The 25,733-nt window shown below is 41.8% G+C and overlaps 1 protein-coding gene across 9 annotated transcripts in view; it reads left to right on the top strand.

Moving 5' to 3' along the window:
- Positions 1-25,733, top strand: part of EPHA4 (EPH receptor A4) — a 270,547-nt gene that overhangs the window by 47,438 nt on the left and 197,376 nt on the right. For 5 of the 9 annotated variants that reach the window (XM_062582330.1, XM_062582326.1, XM_062582331.1 and 2 more), the window contains 2 exons: positions 382-534; positions 21,698-21,784. The exons of 2 other annotated variants lie outside the window; for them this stretch is intronic. The gene's annotated coding sequence lies outside the window, so the exon portion shown is untranslated. The remainder of the gene's footprint in view (positions 1-381; positions 535-21,697; positions 21,785-25,733) is intronic. 2 more of the 9 variants (XM_062582327.1, XM_062582333.1) reach the window with 1 other exon arrangement.

Raw genomic sequence — 25,733 nt, forward strand, 5'->3', positions numbered from 1 at the left:
AAAACTGTTGGGGGGGAGGAGAGGGGAAAACCCTGAAGCAGCCAGGAAGTCTGTTTTGGAAAAATGTGTGTGCGGGTACCAAGCTGGGCATGGGGAGGGTGCGGGGGGAGAGCCCCCTGTGCCAGCTAGGGCCCTGCAGCCGCAAATGCTTCATCTCTTTCTGGAAAATTCTGTGGAGAAGTTGAAATGATGTGTTTGGTAGGTGCTTGGGTTGTAGGTAATGCTGTTGGATTTATTGACGCCGTTAGAAATTGCAGGTTTTCTATGCAAGATGTTTTCTCTCCAGGATTGGATTCAACCGTGCTTGTTGTATAAGCTACTTAAATGTCTGTTGACAGATTTTTTTTTTTTTTTTTTTTCCGTGACTTCTCTGACATCAAGCGCCTTTCTGTTGCCGGGACGATGGAGGAGGAGCGGTGGCGGGCGCTGGGGCACGCCGTGGTGGGGGGAGCGGGCTCCCCCGGCCAGCGACTTGCCGCGCGCCGAGTTCGCCTGCGCGCTCGGTGAGGCCGTCGCTCCCGAGCGCGAGCCGAGGTATTGCAGGCTGACCCAGATAGCGCTTGTGTGCGGCGGGGTTGTCTTGTGTGGGGTTCCCCCCCCCCTCCCCAAATGCAGTGATGCAATGCTAATTCAGTGCTGCTGTTCAGGACCAAATGAACGAATGCAAATATTAGGATTAAATTTTTAAATAGAAAAACTTTCTAAGCAGGAAATCTTGATAATTATTCTGTCTAGGTCTCTTTAGGGAAAAATAAATTCTATCTATATAAATAATATATATATATATAAATCTCTTCTGTTTTGCTTACAGTATATTTCTCTTCTTTTCCTTGTAAATTAGATATTAAAATGCAGAAACACATTACTCATCTTACGTTGGTTCAGCTTTCCCTTAAGAGCACCTTAGTGTCTTAGAGCATCTGGTCATCCCACTTCAGTGAATCTTATGTTGCAAGTAAACAAGTCAGGATGGGTTCATGTCCCCATACAGATTATTTTGTTTAATGCTGTTTATATATAAACCTTTCTCATCCAATACACTGTTATTTGGCTGCACTGTTATTTGGCAACACATATAACAGTACTGTACAAGGAAAATATTAAATAAATACACTCTAATGTAACTTAATAAAATAATTCTCTTGGAGGTGAAGGAAGAGGCGGCAGGAGGGCACTTGGTAATACATATGTTATGCCACACGAGTGAGCAAAGGGACAGGCTTTCTGCTGTCTGTAATACTGTCACAAATGAATGCTGTTTAGTGGGTATGGTTAAGCTGTTTTGTCCTGTAAAACACAAAATAAAGGTTGATTTGAGTAGGCTGCAGAAGTTTTAGCAGCAGCCAGGTGGAAGTAGGGAGCAAGATAGTTCCTGAAAAAGTGTAGGAAGAATTCTTGTCATCTTTTATTTGGAGAAATAAGACTTGAATGAAGAAAAAGATTTGAGTCCTACATAAATCCTCTAGACTGTACTCGTGCTGTGACTACAGGAAAAAAGCAAAGAAAAAGTGATGTAGTCTTGCTGTCATTGTGCGGTGGGTCCCTGAGTGGGTTCCTTTCCACCGCCTCGGTCCTCTCCCTTGGTTCTCTGCTGCAGAGCTGCTGGATGTGAGGCTTCATGAACGCGAGCCCCTGCTCTTTTATGGCCCTCCACTGACCTTCATGCCCAGCAGTAGTGTGACGTCTTCAACATGGAACTTGAAGCAGATTTGCTTGCAACTGTACCTTGAAACTCATCTCTTAATATACATGTGAAGCAGGCAGGTTCTTAGTCCATGAGTAGCAGCTATTTTTGAGTTATCAGTCATAAGTTTCTCTTATCCAACATGAAATATTTTATGTTCTTGCAGTTCAAAAAGCAAAAATGAACTTGCAAGTGGTCTTGTGGACTTGCACAAAACGTAATGGATTTCTCTCTGAAAGATGCATATTGCAGTTTAGCTACAAATCTTCAGGCTTGCACAGACATAGCTTTGGGGTTTATTAAAGGCTTCCTTACAGCTTGCAAACTCACCCTTCTGATGTAAAAGTGAGCTCTGATCAGACCAGGGTCCAGCTGAAGCTGAGATATGATCTACGTGAAAAACAGGGGGTTGAGTCCAGCACCAAATGTACAGCATGTGATAGTCTGGAAGAATTAGGATCAGGTTCAGAAAACTCATTTTAGGAATAGGAAGAATAGGGAATAGGAAACTATAGCAAAAGCTCACGCCAGTGCTAGCAAACAGGAGTAGCTGAGCCTCGCAGCACTCTGAAGTGCCTGCATCCTAAATACAGCGGCTGTGCCTCCCTCCGAATCCCAGTGTTTCTCCTGAGTTCCTTCAGGCTTAGGCACAGCAAAACTGTTAGGTTGGTCAGAGATACCCTTTGAACATCAGTAAGTGTCTGTGTGCTCTTTATTAGATCTTTTTCATGCTCTTCTGGGGCCTAATTAAGGTATATGGTATTGTATGTATGGTTAATTCTCTCTCTGATTGACTAACTGCTTGTGATAGTTACGCTTTTTGTGTATGATAAACCAAACTTTCAGAAGTTATTCTGCAATCCGATGTACCCAAAACTATGTTAAGGAACTGGCTTTAGTTGCCAACAGTATAATGATGGTATTGACTTCATTTCATTAGATAGCATAAATGAGCAGCACTGTCAATGTAAGTTTGAAAAACACTTTTGAGTTCGTTTGAACTAAAACAGATATTAGGAGTCATTTCACTACAAATGACTTTACAGCTTCATTAGGTACAATTCAAGCTATTACGATTAACAAATATGATCTAAGTTTCTGTCTACCTTTTATTTGCCTCCTCTGTAAGATAACTGAGCCAACTTAGACTTGGACCTCTCTGGACAAATGTATTCCTGGTGGAGGTTTGTCAAGTCTCTTGCAAAGACAAGAAATGAGTGACTGGACATTGCTGCCAGTGAGCTTTATCCTGGATACATCATTTCTTGCGCTAAGGAAAGAAGCAAAAGGTGACTTATTTAAACACCTAGAAGTCATGTCTAATCCTGATGGAAGATGCAGGTTTGTACAAGTTAGATACGCCTATCATTTAGACTTGTCTCTGACTTTAGTCCAACATCTCTTCTCGTGTTTTATCTCGGCTCATATCTGAGCTCAGCAGTGAACTACCGCCAGATTTGACCAGCTTGTGCGAGGTACTTTTGTGAAGAGCCCTCATCTCTCAAATTCACTCCTCTCTAACAGACCAGCACTATAGCATCTGTTACCTTCAGTGGTTTTTTATTTTGTTTACAATTTGTCATTGGCAGAGAAGTTCTTTTGTTTTGCTAGTTAATGGTAATTTTTCTGATATACAGCGTTGATTTCTAGAAACTGAAAATAAGCTTTCAGGCTGTTAATAGGTATTTTACAAATAGAAGAAAGCAAAAACATGATTTTTAGCTGAGAGGGATTGCACTATAGCTTTAGAGAAGAATATTAGAGGAACATGATTTCGCATAGGTATTGCACAACAATATACTAATTCTTTGTATGACTTCAGTGGCCTCAGCCCAAAGATAGGTGAAATTCTATACCATAATTACATTCTTTTGAAATTGCAGCTCTAAGAGACCATAGTTGCTTCCAGAGAAATGTTAAAAATGAGATGTGCATTTTTCTGTACGTGCATTGCATATGTTAGCATTCAGTCATAGATTACTTCATTAACCTTTACCCTTCAGAAGCCTTGGAAAGGAAAATATTTGAAGGGTAAATAGATTGGGTAGGGGTAAGCCGAAGGCATTTCATGAAAGGTCAAAATCTATCAAGTTAGATCTCTCTTGCTCGGACAAACAGCGCCTGCTCTGTGTCACTGCATGGAAACAAATAGGTGCTGCAGGTGCTGCAGAAGCAGGCATCTGTCTTGGTGCTTATTACTCTTGTCTGTGTTCAGGTACTTCATGGTGCTCCTGAGTGATTTGTTCATTTAGATTTTTTTTTATGGTGCATGAATGGAAGCTATAGTAACAACTGTATAAAACACATTCTCTTTCTCTTCCTCTCTCTCTCTCTGTTGTCCTTACATATATATATAATATATACACACACATATATATATATACACACGCACACACACACACACACACATATATATATGTATAATATCTACTCTTGTATTTTAAAGACAAGTTACTTGAGCCTGAGATACCGTTAGTGTCAATATCTCATCAATACACCTAATTGTGACTTAGTTGTTACTGTTTTTTTTCTGTATTTTTTTTATTACATGTTTTTTGGCATCCACCTAGTGACAGTAATAGACTGAATGCAGCTAACTTCAGTCTGTATTCTGGGTTCAATTTTCAAAGTGACTTCTCATGGCCAGGTTAAGCCTTTGAAATATGGGATCATAATAGAAATACTGACAGTATCTTAACAGTCTCTGTGATAGTGGGTGTTTCTCTAATGTAAACAAATGGTGTTATTGGGCTTTTCCCCCCCTCCATTCTCTCCCCCGCCCCCCTTCTTCAGGTGGTGATTTTTATCTTGCATTAGTTACGAAACCATCATCTTTTTTGCTTAACTTGCGACAGGCGTGTTTTTTCTTCAGATTCAAAGTGGAATGAGACAAACAGGGAGAATTTATATTGTACCTGTTCCCCCCCCCCTTTTTTTGATAGCTTGTGCAGAAGACTTCACTGCTGTCCAGTGCTGTTATGTACTTATGTTCAGTAAGTGTATAAATTAACACTTTCAACGTAAGCCTTAAAGTAGACAATATTTAAAGGAAGTGTCATGAAAATGTAATTAAAATGATGGTCATTTTAAGATCCTATATATCTAGGATGTTGTATTGACAGAAATTAAGCCCTTTCATAAAACAGTAACTCTAAAATACATAACTTAAGTGATGCCCGGTGACGTATTTATTTAAAACTGTCACTATGGAGTACGGATTCTGAGCAGCAATTTCATGGAGAACTTGGAGGCAGGAGGAACCCTCTTCATTTTGGGTGATGGTGTTAGAGTAGTCATAAGCCAAGTGGGAAGCCTGCTTCTTCCTCCTGCCTTCTGTAGTTGGCTGGAGAAAGGCTGCTGCCAGGAAGGAGCAAGAGCAATGTGAGGCAGGAGCAGTGCTCTGCAAACAGTTCAAGGGCACTGCCTGGAGCTTCTTCCTTCAGGCTCTCGCCTGACTGTCAAAGGACTTAAACCTCCTCTTCCCTCTTGTCAAATTATTATACAGAGTGGAAGCTGCCCTTATTCACTGCAAGATATTGCTTAGCTCTCTGTGAATGCTGTGTTTTAATTGAAGTGCATCTGGGAATTCATGTGTTTTAAAGAGTATTTTCTATGAGAAAGCCTACCGCATACTGTTACTAACTGGCAGTAGTTGTGGATTCCTCCTCTTCAGCTAATTCCTTTAGCTAAAAATGCAAAATTTTGCTGCCCTGAAGGGTTATTTAGCAAGAGTTCTAATGAAATAATAGAAGCATTGCACTCTAGTGATTTCCCCCATGCAGGGAGATGTCACAGTCCATTGGTCTTTCCCAAGAACATTACATGAAATTACACCTATTTTCATTACTCTGCTCAAGTACAATATTGTTAAGTAAATATTTGCACAAAAATGTGACCATCCTAAGGTGTGAGCTGTCCCACAAGGTAAATAATTAAGGGATGTGCTTTCTCTAGTAGCAGGAACCAGTGCTTGATATAGGTTTGATCATTTCACATGTCTCTCTGGTAATCCATAACTGTCTTCTGCAATTACTTTCATCGTCCAGCCAAGCAAAGATAAAAGGTGGAACATGCTTCTTTAGCCTACTCCCAAGGAAACTCCATTATCCTTCAAAGGTCACGTGGCTGTGAAAAAGCCAGTCCGAGCAGGAAGAGGCAGCCCGCAAGGACGAGCTCAGTGTGAGCAGAAAATGAAGTTGTTAGCAGACAGCAAACTGCAGCCCTCGGTTCTTATGAATATTTGAATGAGTAACTAAAAACAGCTCACTGGACTCTAAGCAACTGTGACAGCTGAAACTGCCTGGGAAACTAGCAGTCTACAAGGACCATGATGAAAAGATCAGCAGTCACATTTCCATCTACACCACCATAAGGATATTGTAAAACGCTAGCAGATTCCTTGTCCCCAAATATTTGTTGGAAAAGGGTCTCCTTTCCCCATGAATTTTCATAAGCAAGCCACCTGCAGAATCTCTCAAGGAATTTTAAATTCATTAAAATACAATGATTTCCAACAATCTACTCAAGGCAAGAGAATAGCCATGTTTTCTAGACATTGAAATATTGATGTTGCTGTTGCTTATACTCATAGAAAATTGGCCCTAGTGAATATTTCATGAGTATCTTTCAGCTAGTTCCACGTGGAAAGAAGGATGATGAGAACAGTTTCCCTGAAGCTAAAATGTTCTCAGTAACCTGCAAAAAAGGGAGGAAGAACAACAATAAGCAAACTAATGAAAGATTGGGCTTTATTTTATAACAATCAGAAAGATATACAGCAGTTTTGGAAAGAACAAAGCAGCTATAGTTCTTCTTTTCGAAAAGTGCGATTTGCTGTCACTGATTTTTTTGTATGTATTTTATAAAGCTGTGTCTAAAAATATATTTGCTATGAGCTTCCTGATTATTTGGACCACAGTTAACGTGTCCTTTTCGAGTTACCCAGCGGTATTTAGTCACATGAACATGCCTCACTCCATTGTTTTTGCTGGGACTGTTTACGCAAGGGAGGGCTGCAGAATCGATGTGGTACAGTGTTTAAGATGTTGGCTTTATTATAAACCTCAAGAGTGACATCTTCCTCTCGTATTTTTTATTACAATTTCAAGATTACATGATACATCTGACTAGAAATCCAGATGAATAGTTCAGATAAAATGTAACTGGCTTGCTTCATATGAGTAACAAAGAAAGAAGTGTGCTTTTAAATAAATAAAATCTCTTTAACAAGAACTGAAATTACGTTTGTCAAATGGCACTTCATTCAGGCAGTTGCAGCATTTGGTGGCAATGACCCTGCTTTCAGTGCAACCTCAGCAGTGCTGGCGTAGAAAACTTGGAAACGTTGTGGCGTCTCCATCAGAGGAAATCTGTCTAACCTGTTCTTAAATGCTCATTGAGAGTGACGCTGGAATAATTGATCCTGCAATAACGAACCGTGATTGACTGGCAGACCGCTTGAATTCCTGCCCAGGCCTCTTTTCTGTGATTCTAGGAATTAGAATGCTGCAGTCTAGTCTTGCTGCTTGGGGGAGCAATAGCAGAGCAGACTGGGCGGCTTAGGTCTAATTCTGCCCGTTCTTTCTGTCAATGGTATCAGGGAAACACTGAAGTTTCCCAAAAAATGTAGAATAAATGGAAGTGCAGGCTACGAAGAGTCATCTACAGAGCTGGATTAAAAAGTCTGCAGGTTTCTCTTTCAGATTCTGAATCCATTGTGATTTTGTGTGTTCTTTTGATCTTATTTTGATTACATCCCAAAGTTTACCTGGTTGTGATTAACTGGTGGGATTTAGTTTGCATTTTGACATAGTTACTTAATTTTGTTCTATATTGCATAAAAAAGGTCTTGAAACTTCTTGTTCACATTTTTTCCTGTGCCCGTTATTTTTGTTAATACTTTATTCCTGTAAATCTGATGAAAGATATTGAGGACAAGAGAAGATGGCTTTTCAAGGAGGAGGAGAAATATTGAATAGGTTGTAGTACCTAATCCATGGATACCAGTGGGGTTGGCTAATTAATTGGTGGTATCCATTTTTTTCAAACCACCTCAAAAATTAAAGAAAAAGTGGTGATTCCAATTCTATTGGCGTCAAAGGGACAATGCTTCTATTTGGGGCCACAGCACGTTATTTGGGGCACGTAACAATGTGTGAAGGGCATTTTCGTGACTCTAGGCACCCCTGAGTAGGTACAGAAAGACTCTGTGCTTTGGAGACGCCAGTAATCTGCTCCTCTGCTCATGTGTTAATTTTGGACAGATGTCTTTGGTGATTTCAGGGATTTCTAGTCTTGGCCATACCTTTGTAAAGCAAAGTCATTCTGAAACACCGCAGCCAAGAGGGTCAAGGAAGTTTGTAATGGAGCAGGACTTGTCTGGGATGACTGGTTTGTGATGCAGCAATACCCAAATAGGGAGCAAGCTAAACGGTTGTTGTCAAGGATGGCTGTGGTTCTTGACTCCATGGAGACTGTTACAAGCAAATGTTATTTATCCTCTGGAGCTGAGGGCTGGGAAAACTATGGATCAGTGCGCAGGCAGGAGGCGCCAGCAGGGCATCCCAAAGACCTGATGCCCCCCCCACCGGAGGACAGACATTCCTCCTCCTCTTTAGCCCTATCTCAGAAGACCCTACTGATGGCTTCCCCTCACAGCGAGGGAGTCTGAGTTGACAGCTCCCAAGTCAGCACACGTAGCCACTAGCTGCAGCTCTGTCATGGAAGCAGTGCTTAGAGTGGTTGGAAAATGCAGGTGGCTTAACAGCCAGAGATCTGCTACCCTAGCACCTTAGCGCTGCCTTGCAGAGGCCCTAGCAGGCAGAGCTGCCGTGATTCCTGTTCCACTCCTTTCTATTTCTCCTCCTTGTTGCTGACTACAAGGCTTGTTGTTGGTGAGCCCCTTTTTCTGGAGGCAGGCTCAGTGGGATCCATAGTCACCTCAGCCGCTGAGTTTACTTGTGTGCGGCAATGCAAAGAAATCTGTATCATCTGGTGTGATGGTATAGGAAGATGCTGCCTTTCTGAGAGGCGTGAGTGAATGCATGGACTAATGCTCGTTGGTGGATATGGGGCAGCTACTTGGTGGCTATGTGCTCCACAAATGCATGCAAGTAGCTGAGTCTGAATTTCACAGCTGAACTTGCTCCTATCATCTTCTATTTAAAGAGATACAAATTGTCTTCCTTTTTCATATTCCTCTCACGCTTGGATCTCTTTCATGGTTAAGCATGCTTGTGTTTCAGATAGCAGAGTGTCATAAGCAAAAGGATTTGCTTATTGGGCTGCCACCTGATATTTTCAGGCCATTTAACTCTTCTTTCTACTCTACATTTGATTCAGTATTGAAAAATAAATAAATGTGAATGTGGCCCAAGTTCTGCCCTGCAGTTAGTATCTGTTAATCTCTAGAAACAGAGCAAATAAGAAGTGACAAGATTGAGTGGATGTTTCCGCCAAATCATTTGTTTCTATGTGCAAAGCAATAGCTTTCACCAAGTAATAGGTATGGCTATTTTCTTTGTAGGTTTCCCAGGTGGGAATTAAAAGGAAAAAAAAAATCTAGTTCAACCTGTGATTTACTTAATGAAAATAGAACTGCTCTGAAAGTACAGTGAGTTCTAGCACTGTCATTCTGTCTGGGGCTATAAACAACCCACCTGGCCATCAATCTTGTCTTTTCTGGAAATACTACGTGAAGGGTACTCATTGATCCTGGTAGTCTGAATGGTCCTGCCAGCAAAACCACTGTGGCTTTCTTGATTTTTCCAAAATTCATCTCTATTGCAAATCTGGAAAAAAACAAGCTCTCTAAAGAATCACTTGCTGAACTAATGATACAACTTTTTAAAAGATACTGGATATTATTTCTGCACCTCTATGTAAAATTATTCCTTTTGTTAAAGACCGCAGATTATTTAAGTACAGTAATTTAGTCTGGATTGGTTCTTTTATCAGTATTTACTTCATGTGGGTCGCTGCCTGTCCAGAGGACTGCATCCCAAAAAGCCTGTTTTCTGAACTCTTTGCTCAGACCCAAAATGCAAAACTCTTTACAGAATAGGGAAGTTGGATACTTGGCTTTTTATTTGTTCAGCTATCTTTGAGTATCTTTTGCTTTTAATGCTTTAGACAGCAAAGGAAATTCTGGTGCAATCTCAGTGCTCTCCATTGCTGGTGGTTGGCTTCCCCCAGGAGGCTGCAGGCAGCGGTGAGAAGGGACCTGTGCCCCTGATCAGGGCTTGTGTTGCTCTGCATAATGCAGCAGCAAATTGCTCCCTAAAAATAGTCTTTCTATTTCATATTTTTCTGAGAAGGAAACTTTTTGCTATGTTTTTCCTATTTCCCCAGTAGTAAACAAAAAAACCCAACCCAGCTGTTATGCACGCAGTTACCTGGACGTGTGCCTGCAAAGGGCTGGCTCTCACGGGTGCCTTTCCTTTAACCATGAAATCCTGAAATCTTTGTGCCTTTGCTTAGTATGCTCTTTGAGATGGATGCACAGTAGCAACCTTTTCACCTACAAAGAAAACAAATAAGGGTTTGTATCCTGCTCTGCAGTGAAAAAACATTTTAGCACTTACCAGTGACTCTGGAAGTTATGTCCTCTGAGATTTTTTTGGCTTTACACAAAGAAGACAAGACTTGAAAATGGATTCTTTGCCACTTTTTTTTTCTCCATAGGAGACAATAGTCTATTTTCTTTTGATAATCGTGCACTAAATTCTGAACGTTAATATGCATATTTAATAGCTAATGATGAAAGTTATTCCTCTACCTCTGTGCTTAAGGTTGGACTTTTTACATTCAGCAGAGATCATTTTTATTTTTATGGTTCAGTGCTATACTTGCCAATTTCAAGTACTTTCAGTACGCATTAGATGAGGGAGTTTCCTAGCTTCTTGTCTTTTATTCCTGTTCATAGGAGTAGTCCTTTAAAAAACAGAAATTAAATGGATTATCTGCAGGACCAGGAACATGGAGTGTACTAACTTTTTTTTCCACAGAAGTCAGCAACTCAAAAGTCATGCTTGTAGTAGCGTGGCTGTAATTAAATAAGACGATGCATCAAAAATCTTGTATTGTAGATCTAAACAATTTTCTCTAAACTTGAAATCAGTCTAAAATACAGAAGATATAGATCTATTAGGTGGTGAAAAAATCCATGAATGTGTTATTGGAGAACTATAGCCTGTGTGCTGTAGGTTTTTTTCTTTCCCCTTCCTCTTCCCCTCCCCAGAATTTTTAGGCAAAATAGACAAAGACTTTTTTTTCTTTTGAGCTTTTTATAAAGAGGTTATATTAAGTAAAGGACTTTATCCAAACATGTTTTTTTTGCCGATTTTTAAGGACCTTTTCAGAATCCCCTGAGCCTTAGTTACAACAGTCTTCACAGAAATTAAAGTGTGCAAGGTACAAACAACACACTCATTCTGTGGAAACCCCTAATATGATTAAGCCTGTGAAGGAAAATTTGGATTTGTACTCTCTTCTGAGCCTGATTTGTCATTTAGAAAGGACATTAGGTCATAATAGCATATCCTTGGAATACCAACAATATCGTACTCTATTATTTGGAATGTAAATGTATGGTATTTAGGGCACTTCTATCTTTTAATGTTCCTCTGGTGGAATTACTGCATGACATTGTTATTGAAGACATTTGGGAGGGGAAAAATATTCCTTAAGAAGCCGTGCAGTGGTGAAGAGTGAATAACCTGAGGCAAAACAAGGAAGAAATCGGAACAAGTTCAGGTCAGGGCGATTGTTACTTGGGGAATTAATAGCAGAAAGTAAGACAATAGTAGGGTGAAAGCAGGCTAAATACTTAAGAACTGCAGCCAGCCCATTCCAAAAATCTTGTAGAAACATGGCAGTCTTGGCAGGTTAATCAGGATTTTGCCGTGAGTGATGGAAGTTCTTATACAGGGAAGGTTTAGAAATTTATATTCTATACTGTGTTTGCACAAAAATGAAGCCAATTGAACAGTTGAATTAAAAACTGATCCAGTTAAACTGATGAGGACTTTAGTGATGGAACATTTAAATACCTTGTTCTAACAAACAGATTTAAGCTTGTTTCAATGTAATTTGGGTGCGTGTGTGCTTACAAGAGTTAGGCTGAGTTTGAAATTACTGGGCTAAATGGATGCAATCCCTTTGGTAGAGCCATATCTTAAACACAGCAGATCTGCCAGCTTCAGCTGGAGAAAGTACCCCCAATGGTTTACCTCCACTTTTTCTCTGATAAAGGTGTGTGTGCTTGTGTGTTGGGCTCCTCAGGAATGCGACAATTTGTCTGCTTTCTGTCCTCCGTATTTCTAAAGCAACTGGTTAACTGGCTCCAGTTTCAGCTCCATGCCAACCTCCTGCAGTTGGCCCCTGGCCATGTGCTGCAGCCACCTTCTGCAAGACCAGCTGCAGCAGGGTCGCACGTCTTTACTGGTTCCTCTCTAGCTTCAGACCTCTGCTGTGTTATACAAGACAGACAGCTAGAACGAGCAAAACTTGGTAGGATAGTGTGTTACACTTTCTCTTTTCTCAAAGCTGTAGAAAGCTAACATCAGGTTCCCTTCCATGTCATGCTTTTGAGTAGGAGGTGGTAACACAGACCAGCAAATTGTGTGTGCAACAAAAAGATAGGCTTGCTCATGGTCATATGTTGGATTTTGGTGGAAGCATCTGGCCATTGCCCTCATCTTAGCGACATGGGATGTTCAGAATTGTAGGAAGAAAAGACTGTGTTATTCTTTAGCATTTTCTGATAAGAAAAATAAGCTTCTTAAATCAGGAATCTGACCAATGCATTTATATTAAAACCCAGATACCTTCAAGCACCGAGGTGTAAGAAGTTTGGAAATGTAAGTACTTGGAATCTGCACCGTGAATAGTTCATATCAAATGTAGCATTACCGGCTGTGCAGTACAGTGGATTTTCACTCCGTGATGAGTGCTCCTTAGTGCTGCAGTAATAAAATAAGAATATTTACATCTGGAGTGAAAGGGCTGTGATATGGTCAGTGAACCGGAGGGAGAAATTCTGTCAGTATAATCTATGCTCATCTATAAGAATTAAAGGGGGCTTTTATGCCCATTTTCAATTAAAGGGGCTGAGTTTTTACAAAAGAAACCAACTCAGAATATACTTTAAAAACATTCAGATGTTATAGCTGCTTATATTGTGCCTCATGTAGAGGGAGAGGGCATATCAAACAGGATGTTCTATAAATTCCCAGTTTAGGATTTTTAATATTTTCATAATTTTAATATTATCAGTAATAATAGAAAAAAGTATCAGGCAAGCAAAAGAACCTGTGGCTGAAGAGTGATCCAGTATTCTTTGTACAAGATTCAGTATTACTTAGCCTGTGTTTGAGTCTGATCTTCAAAGTCTTCCTTTCAAGTGTGGAGTTCCAGGTGTGACTATGGTACTGCTATTTATTCTATTTTTAATCCTTCCGCTCTAGCATCACACGAGTGCAAACCACAGCTTTTAAAATTGTTCCTCTTTTATCACTTATTGTACATTGATTTGTTTCTTGCTAAGGCTGCAAATCAGATATTCTATCTTTTTGAACACTGGTTTTCTGTGGGAGGACTGGAGAAGGTGAATGAATGGCAGATTTATCCAGATTTAATTCAGGACAGCCTCCCAGTGACAGACTCTCCCGGCAGCCTCGCTGAGGACCTGCTGAAGCAGCGCTGAGCTCTGCCCGGGTAATGGTATGCCATCAAGCAGCTTGTTACAAGGTGTTTTTTGTGTTCTCCTCTAAGCAGCTGTAAATAAACGTCTTGCGACAAGACCATGTTTTTAATTCAGGAAGGCAGAAAAGGGAGGGATTCAAGCTGTTTTCTTCAGGCTGGGCTTACTGCACAACCTGCCTTAAGTGATGTACTGCTCCACGCACCCAAGAGCAGAGCAGGGCAGGCGCCTTGCCTCCTCTGCAGTTTCTTCTGGCTCGAGGTCCTCCCAGAAACCCCAAGCACCCCCTCATCTTATTCAGGCGAAGAGTAAGATACTTCACCCCGCTTCTTGGAGGCCAAGCTCCTCGTAGGTAAGGTGTCGGGAGAGCTGGACTGGCGCTGAGGGAGGAGGAGACCCCGAGGGGCTCCCGTTGGCTGGCCTTTGCCAAGCGCCGTCCATGCCTGCGGGCAGTGCGGAAGACGTGGTGCCGCGAGGGAAAGGGGCCGCATCTTTCTTACCCATTTCTTGTTCCTCAGCGCGCATTGGGATTTCTGCAGTGCCGGCATCACCGAGAAAATGTTAAGGGCTGAAAATTCAGCCAGAGCACTAGGGTGCCTTGCGCTGTGATATTTCTTCCCTTCAACTTCTGCTCGCTCCTTGTCTCAAGGGAAAGGAAAGAGGCGGTTATGGGAAAAGGAAAAGCTGGGTCAAATCTACTTGGTTTACGCCAGAGCTAAATTTGGCTGTGCGAGCCCTGAAGGACAGGTGCCTGCTTCCTAGAAAACAAATGATATATTGGATTCTTATTAAAAGCAAGTACTGGCAGCAACATTCATAACACCAGCCTTTTGCCAGCAGAGCACTTAAATGCGGGACTGCTTAACTCGCAGCTGGACTGAAGTGCTGTCCGGCCGGCTCGCGGGTGGCGGGCTCCGTGCGGGGGCCAGCCCCACGCTGTCGGTTCCCGCGTGTCCCACGTTTTAGGAAGGTAGGGATGAGGCAAGGAGTTAGTTTCTAACTATCTTTATTTCCCCCTTTTTCCACTAATAGCTCTTTACCTACCTTATGATGCTGATTTCCCCCAAATCCCAACCAATAAGTTGCACGTAGAAAGGCAAATAGGAGTAGCGCACTTTGCTTTTCTTCATTCCTCTCTTAGCTGAGCAGCAGCAGCTGCAGCCTACTTTCCTCGAGGTGGCTCCTTCTACTTTGCTAGATGGTTAATTCATTCTGCTCTTTGCACATGTCCGGATGTGATCATTACTGCTAGTGCAGTTGAGGATAAAAAGAGTTAGTTGATTAGTTACTGGTCACCCGAGAACACCAAACATGTAGCTTTATATTTTATTTTGTGCTTTATATTTGCTCTACTAGCAGCGTTTTCTGTGGGGATGCATTCAGTTCCCGGCAGCGTTTCCCAGCGCCGCAGCCCATGCGCTCCTCGTGAGCGATCCCTGCTCAGACACCTCCCTCCTCCGGGCTGTGCGGGCCGCTGAGCAGCTTCGCGAGCGGCCCCGCTCCTTTGAGCCCTGGAGCCCAAGAGCAGCACGCTGATATAGTGAGTCATGGAGAAAAAATCTTTCCAGTACAGGAAACGAGGAGACAAAATATCGGTTTCATTCATATTTGTCAGGAGCTGCAAGAATGGGAGGGAGGTGATAAACTTTCAGGTATTTCTAATTTGAAAAATACCTGTAGGACTTGCTCCTAGCAGACTGACATTTTACTTAACTAGCTTTAATTATACTTCACAGGAAGCTATAAAACATGGCAGAGTGATGGCAATAGGATCTCAACTGTTTCTTAAATAGATGAAAGGATGCTTCAAAGTCTGCTTGTTTGGTCCAAGCCTCTCTTTTCATCTTTGTTAATTGTGGAGAAGGCTGAAGTAGCATTAGTATGCACAGCTTGTGGATTATAATCTTTGTTAAAAGGAATCTTTTCTTAAAATGTAGATGTTCACCTTAGTTCTGCTTTCTTTGTGATGTGATATAGCTGTATGTGGGCTGACAAGTATTCTTGAAAAATCATTGCCATAAAAACAGTAAATCAGTATTTTTAGAAATTGTTTTATTAACTGAGGGGTCCTATTTTCAGACATCTGTGTGCCCATTTTTTTCATTAAGATCTGTTATAACTCAATGTGTAATCGTATCAGTTGAGAATGTTATTAGAGTTCATATAATAGTTCATTTGGAAGCAATTTTGTTCTTAACTAGTACAATTTTTTGTTTCTCTTACTGCAGTAATTCTTGAAAAATGTTTTTAGTAAAACAATTGGACTTTTGAGTTTTACATGCAGTCTAAGATAACTTTGTTTCTGATCCTTCAAGTGTGTTCATGATAATCCTAATCTTTAAAATGGGAGTGATGGGAAAACTTTCAGGTTTGGGCATCTTTTTTCTTCTTGTGGATGTGCTGAAGAAAATGGCAGGGAGTGATTAATGTGCCAAGCCTTCGTTCTTAAGACCTGAGTCAAAATGAAATAGGCATTTTTTAAAGTTGTTTCTGTAGTTGTTCCAGAAAGGACTCTTATGTTTCCATCTGAAAAACAGAAATATTTTATTTATTTTATTTTTTAATTTTTGTAATGTAACTATAACTATGAAAAAAAAAAAAAAGAAGAAGTGGGAGCCAGGGAGCCAGCTGCACTGATGTACTGCAACACTGGCAGATCAGGTTGTGTGAACATATATATATATATGAGTGTGTGTGTATGTAATATATAACAGTCTGATATGGTTGGTTGAAACACAGTATGTTACCCACTAGCCTGATACCCGTTACGTCCAAAATGTTATTTCCAGTGTCCAAAATGAACAAAAATGTGTGAATTTGGGTTTGGTCATTTTTAGAGGTTAGAGTACCGTGTGGCAAGTAACTAGCTTATCATTATGATGCTGTTAAAGTCACTTAATATCAGATATACCTTTTGAAAATCAGTGTACAATTTGTAATTGGAAATGTTTTGCAGCTCACTGCTTTGAAGGTGTGTTTGGCTGTACCTTACCGCTCTATTGGAGAACCTTCCACGCCTGCTTACAGCTTAGAATGAGCTTGGTGAGATACCCGGGGTATGAGAGCACATTTTGTCCCATGTTGTCCCTGCAATAGGCATCTGAAAGCAGCCTGAGCGGCATCATCAGAAAAGAAGTAAAATTAAAAAACTGAGAGAGAGAAGAATAAACTCAGTCATTACACCACAGACACAAAAATTTCACAACCAGACCTAACCAAAGGCTGCCTGGAACTGTAGCGTTCTGCACGTGATAGGGCATTTCAGTTCTTCTGTATTACAAATGAAAACTAGAAAAGTGGTGAAGGCTGGGCTGTGTTTGCTAGTAAGATAATTTTTGAAACAAAGCTAACAAAGCTTTCAGAACCTCTACCATTTTTTTTCTTTTTTTTCTTTTCTTTTTCTTTTCTTTTTTTTTCTTTTTCTTTTTTTTTTTTTTTTAAGTGTTATGTAACCCTTGGTAGGTAAATTAGCAGGCACATAGGACTGTTTTCCAGTCAAGTTATTGTAGCTTTTTCCCTCTTCACCTAAAGAATCGTATTATTGTGCCCAAATCTTTTCCTTTTAGCCGGTGGCTGCCAAAATGCTGCCAAAAATGCCTGTTTCCACCTTCCTCGGTGGAACGTCCGCCTTCGTGGGCTTCCTGCTGCATACAGAAGAGCCCGTTCTATGAAGATATAGAATCAAGAGGCTTTGAAAGGGCTCCCTGTGTCAGTCTGTCATGCTTTAAAGGATTGTGGGCACCCTGAAGGGAAGATTAGCAGAAGACTGTACAAATTGTCAGGGTTTCTGAAGGTTTTTTTAGCAACCAATTTCTTGCGTAGGCTTAGAAAAGACAAAGAGAAGGGTAGGACTCTTTATGGCTAAGACTGTAAAAGGGCAGGAACAGTGAAATTCCCTCTGTATAAGGAGCTGATCACAGGCCATGTGGAGGCCAATTTCTCAATTCAAGATCTAAAAACCTGACCTAGCCCACGAGACCTGAATCGCGGGCTTTGGCTATTTTGTACTAAGCACTCGCCTCGAGTCTGAGACTGAGGAGCCCAAGTATTAAAATAGGATCTGCTCCCTCAATACCTTTTGCTGACATTAATAAAATAAACTGTGTTCATATTCCACTGAATGTATCCATATTCCTAGATGATTTTGGAGACACCTTATTTTGTATTCCTGCTGTTAATTCTTTTATATCTCATGCTAATCCAAACTACTATCTACTCAGCTTCTCTTATTTTGCCCTCACAGCTGTGTTGCTTGCCGCTCCCGCCAGGGCTGTTTTGGCGTGCCAAGGTGCAAGCGTTCCCGCGGTTCGCTGCGCTAGCCCCGCGCGCGGCGCTGCCCGGGATGGCCGGTGCTCTGCTGCGACGGCGAGCCCATGCTGTTTGCTTCCTGGGCTCGGGGGAGCTCGGCGGGGCCCGCCGTCCGCCGCAGGCCGGGGCTGCGAACGTGAGTCTCTCGTGACTTGGTAATTCTAAAGTAGCTGGTTCCAGAAAAATATTGCAGCGCTGAATTGCAGGGCGTTACTACGGACTGTCTTTGCTGCTGACGAGTCTCTGTCCCAGTAAGAGTTCTCTGAGCCAACAGCTCCTGAGCTTTTAGCCAGGACAGCTACTGCACATCGTCTTGAAACAGCTGATTTATTCCAAGCGTCATTGCCTGTTACACTGGGGACAGAAGCGTAACCCAATTTACTGCTCGCCCTTGTCGCACCAGGGTGGGAAGTCAGCGATGCATAAACCTGGCTCTGGCCATCTGCGCAGGCAGGATTCATTTTCCTCTCGCTGGTCCCTTTGCAGCCGTCTGTCCCCATGCACTGTCACCGCTGTTGCATTCTCCCTGAACACACCGGTGCGAGCCTAGTCCTAACCTGAACTGGAAAAACTTCAGGCTGGAAGAAGTAGGAAAGTGTTTGAGCTTGAAGAAAGCCAGGCCAGGAGCCAAGCAATCAGCAATGGGCCTTTTGTTCGCAGCAAAGTATAAACTCGATGGGTCTTTTATACCCTTCCAGCAGCTTCAGCATTATCTCAGGTGCATTTAACTGTGCAGCAGTCAGTGTAACCTGGAGTGGCCGGCAAATTCAGCCAAACAACTGTTTCATGGCTAATCTATTCAGACTTCTACAGGACATTGTCTGGTGTTACTTTTAAGTAGTTACTGCCTGCGGGAGATGTTACTTCTGGGAATGCATTTCTGGGTCACTAGGTATTGCAAGAGTATGCAGGACTAGAGTGGTAACCCGCTACATGTCTGCAGTATCATTTGTTCCCAGCCTCAGCAGGTAATAAATAGTTTCACAAAACAGCAATAGTCGATATACCTACTAAACCATCTGTTCAGGACTGCTCAAATGGAGTTGGTTAAGTAATTATCCCCTAGGGGCTGTTTATACTTTAGAGTATCTGCTTGTCCTGTAGATTCTTAACCTTTAGACAGGTCCACATAGCAATGGCATGATTTATTGTCTTTGTGTGGTCTTGACCTTCTCCTGGCAGTTTTAACATTACCTTCCTCAAGAATGTAGCTAGTGCTAGAAAGGAATGACTATATATGAATTTCTGTATTTTCCAACTGTTCGTTTTATACATGAATATTTGTTCGCGTTGCTATTAAGCTATTAAATTTAGGCACAATAATCCACTGAGGCTGGAAGCGATTCATACAAAACTGTAACGTGAGAACTGAATGTTTTGGGATAATACTATTCCAAATATGTTACTTGCCGGCTTGCTTCCCTCTCCATCTCTCTGCTCTTGACCTCTTCTCAAGCCTGCAAAGAGGCAGAAATCAAGTTCTTAGGAAGTAAGCCTTCTCCTTAAGAGTCTTGACCTCTTCTATTTGAAACTGAGGGAAAATACCTTATGGATTGGAGTGAAATACAACAATAATAAAAGCATTTGTTGGGGTTGTTTCCTATTAAATTAACAGTGCAGCTGCTATTGGGTATGTTTAGCTTAGCTCCCGGTATCTAAGCACTCTAAATGCGTTACATACTGCTCCTGCATTAGGTGGGCATAACGAAGAGACCTTTGTGGCAGGACTCCACTGCTCTGGTGGCCTTGGAAAAGAGTCCGTGACCTGGGGGAGGCATGAGGATTGGGTTAGTCTCCCTGCTTTAGAAGTGATGATGCCCAATAGCGCACAGCTAAAGCATACAAACCGCGTGGTGTGGGAATCCTTGCCATCCTGCTGTCGGAGGTATTCCCCTTCTGTGGGTAAACAGAGTATTTTAACCTCTTCTTTGGGTACTGCAACTTTGTGCTGCAGAAGTGTGGTGAAGCAAGAGCATGCTGTCGGTAAGACACCTTGGCAGGTCTTACTCCTGCAGGTCTGCAAATAAGTTACACCTGTTTCTTGTTTATTTTAAATGAGCCCTGCGATTTATTTCCTAGGCTCTTATCTTGCTTTATGACTTCAACTTTTTAATCGTAAAAAAATTATGATAGCCTTTAAGTCCATAGCTGTATGTTGTTTAAAAAAAATCAGATCAGTCAGGGCTGCTGTGAAGTAGTCAACGCTCTAATAGTCAGTCCCTGATACAGGGCATTCTGTGCCTTATATTAAAAACTTAAATTGTAACTGTTTTTTAAGGCGCTTTAAAAAAGCGCTGTTGCCGGACACGTGACGGTACGTGCCCTGCGAAGTGCCTGAGGAGGGTTTCTGCTTCTGGGCCGGTGCTGAAGGCAGCTCTGCAGCCCTGCTCGGGAGCGGATGTGACCAAGGTTGCAAGCTCGGTCCTCAACGCGGGCGCTGCGTTGCCCATCGCAGCACAGGACAGCTGGGGCTGCTGCGGCCCCCGCTCACCTGCTGCTGTCCTCCCGGGGCCCCGCGGGGCTGAGCCCAGCGGTGACGGGGCGCGAGTCGAGCCAGGGGCCGGGGAGAGGTCTCTGAGCCGACGCGCAGCTCTTGCTGCGCGCCTCGGCGCGGGGGGACCGGTGGCCGTGCCCGCTGCAGCCCTGCCTTGCTCCGGCGGCGGTCGGGAAAGGCCCGTGCCCCTCTCCGCCTCTCCTCTTCAGCTTCGCCCTCCCGGCAGCCCAGGGGCACAGCTGCTCTGCTGCCTGCTGTGGGCTGCAGAAGCAAATGGCCAGCTTCTTCTATAAGGTTAAGCATTAAAATTTAAGCATTTGCTAACTGTAACTTTGCATTGTGAGCTGCTGTTCTGCTGCAGAATCATTCAGGGAAATGAAGGCGGTTCAGTGCTGGTGGAGATGGTAACTGTCCCGCTGTAGCTTGGGTCTTGGTTCCCATTTGTTGTTGTTCAACAAAGTTTATCAAAATTCCCTACTTGGATGTTCTCCTTGTATTCACTGCCGTGTTTTTAAGGACAGCCTCTGTGTGCTGGAACAGTAAAAGATGGTATTATAATTGCACTCTTGTGCAGAAACTTCTTGGGATTGCAGTCTGAGAGGAAACTATGTTTGCTATGCAGTGCCTTTCATCAGTAGACGTCGTGGAAGTGTACGAAGAAGGTCGACACCAGTATCTGTTTTGCAAATGGAGAAACTGGCTTTATAGTTATTATAAATGAGGAAACTGTCTAGCCTTAGCAATGTTGCCTGGTACCTTCTATGTAGCCCATAACTGAACTTGAACTTGCCGAAGAATTTATTCTTCTCTATTGCATCTTTTGTGCCTACGTAACCTCTTTAAGTGATTATTTCTGCAGCAGTAAATATGAAATACAACTGCAGATATTGCCACATCCTTTTTGTTAATTACTTTTGAGCTGTATTATTTGAAATGGAAATGGTGTAATTAAGCTGCTCAAATCTTCAAAACTGGCAATATGTTCCTACTAGTGTCATAGTAGTGAATGGCCAGAAATAGTAGTGCGATAAGAGCTACATACATTCACCTTTTCTGAGTCATTTTCTCTTTCTTGATACAGGAATTTACCTGGAAGAAATGTAGGGATTATTTTGTCATATTTATCTGAGCTCTGAATGTCCTCAATGGAGTAACTTCATGCAGGCTGTCGAACAGTGGGAAATCCCACACCAAACTGCTGTCTGCCCATGAAGTCCTGCTGATAGCACGAGGCAGATACGGCCCCAAGCACCTGCAGCTTCTCTGTTTTCCACTAGCAATTTCTACAAGTGACTGATTTAGAAAGCTGGAGGTTTGTTTATGGTTGGCTTTTAGACAGAAGACAAAACACTTTATTTAAAGAACAGAAGAGTTGAATAAGGTTAAAAAATGCAATTAGACATAAATAGAGGTGTCAGGTTTGACCACATTTAGCATCTTAAGGACAAATTTTGGAAGGAACATTCACTTTCTGCTTCAGCATCTAACCCCCTCTTTGTCCCCATGCTAGGACTCTCCTGAATCTACTTGAGCTCATTTTTGCCTGATGCAAGCATTTGTGCTGTCTCTTCTTGAAAATCTGCCTTACGACTTTGTGGTAAGAAAATATAAAATTAAGGAAACATCTGTTTGCCTTGTTCTTACTTGAAACCATTTTTTTTTCTGTGAATGTGCAGATGGGTATGGAGGGAAGGGAATGAAAAATACATCTAGAAGTAAAATATAGGCTGCCAAAATATAGTGGCTTTAGGCTTGCCCTTTGTGGCTTAATTCACCATCTATGAAATAATCTTTTTATTTTTTCCAGCTATAGTAAGCATATCAATATGTTAATGCATTTCCTCTCTGCACGGGGCTATGCAAGTGCAAGTACCTTTGTTATTTATCTGGGGAAGATAGGTGGCCCCCCTGTGGCACGGAAGCCAGGGTAAGGGAAGCTCAAGGACTAGCAGGTTTTGGGGAGAAAGCTGCAACAGGCCAGGGCAGGCAGTAAGCTCAGGAACTGACTCAGGACTCCTGTGTTCTAGTACGGATTCAAACCATGAATTATTTAAACTCATTAAGTTTAAATCCCATCCTGAATCTCAGCAAGGTTGATATTGTATTTCTCTCCTGCAAGTTTAAGATAAATAATTAGCTCACAGCTGTAGGAGCTCCTCTGTGTGCTCTGTGAGGCGATTAAAGGGTCCTTCACGGCTCTCGTCCTTGGCTGAATGTCTCTGCTACCACCGGTGCTGTTTACGTATCGTGTTCCAGTTGCCTGCCTGTCTGCTGCCCCATCGCCCCAGCAATGACCTGAGAGCACCTTTGATTCCAAGGGGAGAGAGTCATGGAGGAGCCTGTAAGGACAGCTGGGGACTTTCCTGAGGAAGGTGCTGTACACATGTAAGGGATCGTTATATCTCTGAGGCTGACAGGCCTTCCAAAAAGTTGGCAAGCGTCTCCCGCTCTTGCTCGCAGGGAGTCTGCCAGGTTAGATATTTCTGCCCTGGCATCTCTGTGAAATCATAATGACTTTTATTTAGCATTAATGTGGATGCCTTGAAAATTTCTATGGGACTTTCACTGTCAATTCAGCATTAAAGTACCATTAAAATAAAGTGTTACTGTAAGAAGCAGTTTCTGCCAAACATTTCTCAGAAGAGCGCTGTGCTTTACAAGATGGGTAAATGTTCATTCTTTTCCATTTTCATGTAAAAGTCAGAGATAAGTCTTTTTATTGATTAGACAAAACAATAGAGAAGAGATGTGTGGAAACTGTCGACAAGATTTTTTATGACAAGTGGCAAATCAGTATAGATTAATTTGCTGTTCATTGCATTACCCTGTCCAGGATCTTCATTGGTATTCAGGAGAACATAACTGTGAAACTGCACAGGAATATAGGACACTTACGGTATAAAATTGCCAAACTGTTCAGATTGAAATGGTGACTTCTGGCTATAAAATTACATTGCAAAACTATTCTAACAACTTCCTAGTGAACTGTACTTGATGTTTTTATGTAGCATCATATATATCTTTATTCTAAGTCCTGTTCTCAAAAGCAACATTAACAATTGGGTACAAGTTGCACTGAAAGCTAATGGGGTTAGGCTGCTATGTCACTTGTGTGACTTCAGAAAGTTTTAGCTGAAAGGATCAAAAGGACCAAAGGGGCTCATATTTCCGTAGGAATCTTCTCTATTCTGCATCACAGAACCTTATCTTGCAAGAGCTGTGTAATAAATCCTAAGATCATTTTGTAGCCCTCCTCCACTCTACATTTAGAAGATTTACAGCAGAAATGGCCAACTGATAAAGATGGGGAAAAGTAAGCAATAACATAAGTGAGCTCATGAAATTGGCAGGATAAATAAATCCAGTTCTCTTTGCCTGCAATTCTGATTTTGCAAGCTTTGAAGTACAGTGTGGCTGTACTTTCCAGCCTTTCTCTGCATTGCTTTAAAATGAAAGATGGGATAGCCCATCCAATAACAAATCTGTGAAATTTTCGTGGGTGACAACACACATAATATGGAATTTTAATGCAAGGTCCTTAGGTGGAAAATTGTGATTTATTAAAATTATTTGCTCCAAGTAAATTAGAGATTATAGGATTTCTGAATTTTGAAATCTGACAGAGGGTAGATGCACAGAGACCTCCAAATGACTCAAGTTGTACCCTCATCTGAACTGTGGGAGGACTGAGACCAATGCTGCCCACTTCAGACAGAGGTTTTCAATTCAGGATCTCCCATATCTTAGCTCTTGGCTAATTTGTTCAGCCGGTCTTTCTCTGTTCTTTTTAGAAAAAGATTTGAAGTAAATGCTGTTGCGGGCAAGTAGATTTTTGAAGTCTTGGTTTTGAGAGACTGGAAATTCCTTTCCTCCCTACCTGCACGTGTGCTATGGACACGTTCTCTGCCGAGCTGATGCGAATGGGCACGTCAGACAAAAGAGCCTCTTGTGTTTTTTGGTGACTCTGGAAACTTCTTAATGTTTTCTACCCTGGAAAAGAGTACTAAATGGAGTTCTTTTCTCATGCCACTATAGCATTCCCAAGGAAGATTCATGATTGGATTATGTTCCTAGGCATTATAAATCAGAACTAATGGCAGAGATAGGTTGATGGCTTGAAGTAAGTGGAAAAATAAATTGGGAAAAGAGAAGGCCTAGGGCTGAGAAGACATAAATATAAAATTTAAACCCCAAAAGAAGAAGGCAGACCTTCGATTCTTTAAACATCACTTAAACAAACAGTAAAAAAGCCTATTATACATGCTCCTTGCTTGAGAGATAGGGAAATTGAAATCTGGGACAATACAAAAACTGTGGGAAGCTTTTATGGAAATAAAATTTCTGTATTTCTTGAAAAATACAGAGATACAGAACATGAAACTCTAGTTTTAAAAGAGTGTTAGGCTTTTTCAGGGGACAGATCAGAGGGCATAAAAATCTTTGTCAATATCAGATTAGAATGAATCACTGTTCAAGAAAAAAGGCTTATACTCAGTCTCACGGGGCCAGGCTGATCAGAACTGAATGTCTGTATTTGGCCTTGATTTGGCCTTTTATCCTTTGTGCAGTGATGGTATGTTTACCCTATAGCCTCCTGCCTATGTCCCAGTCCTCTCAGCTACCCTGGTTCACTTCTCAGCTTTAATTCTCCTTTATGACTCAATCATGGACTGTAAAATCTCTGCTAAGGCAGTGATTCATCACCTAAATGGAGTCACTTTAAGGTATCTTTTTTGTGATACAGAAAAGATCAGAAATTATTTTCAAAGCAATTCCAGAGGTATATTCAGGCTGTATATCCTTCCCCTCTCCCCCTTTTTGGAGGGGAGGGTATAAAGCTGTATGGTAATCTTTAAAAAGATAAAGAAAATGTAAAATGCTATTTAATTAATAGTCTGCAAAATCATATAACCAGAAGGAAATCACAAGAAATAACTTTAATTCCAAGTGGTTGTTGGCACCAATTTGTTTTGTTGTTCAATGTCACATTGCTTCTGATCTCACTTATATTGGCATATATTACAGCAACTTCTCTGAAGGGAATCAGGCTATTCTGAGGAGCAATTGCTACGGGAAAGACTGGAGTTAGGACGTTAATTGCCTTATCTGTAGTGAAAGGGATCGTTGCCCTGTTCCTCAGTTCTTTGGGCTGCCTTTGGAAAATCGACACTTTTGTTAGTGCTTGTGAATTAGACTCCTCTGATTTCACTGGGAGAAATGTGATACCTCTGGTGATGAATAAGGATGGTAGAAGCTAGATCTTTAGCCAGAGAGCACTTTTCTTCTTGCAAAGGCTGATCTCTGATGAAAGGGTTATAGTTTGGACGTGTATATGGAAAATTAGACTTAAGGAGTAAGAGCGTAACTTGGAATGAGACCATCATTTCACAAAGCCTGCTGTTTCTTACCTGAGTTTTCTCCCCGCTAACCAAGAGACTTTAAAAAGTCTTCAGAGCATACGAGATTTTAAACAATGCTGCGTGCCCTAATGAAAATATTCCGTGGTGTTTATCACCTGGCAGACTCTTGCTTTTTGGGCGGTTTTG

Source organism: Rhea pennata, chromosome 9 (genome assembly GCF_028389875.1).
Source record: "Rhea pennata isolate bPtePen1 chromosome 9, bPtePen1.pri, whole genome shotgun sequence".
NCBI lineage: Eukaryota > Metazoa > Chordata > Aves > Rheiformes > Rheidae > Rhea > Rhea pennata.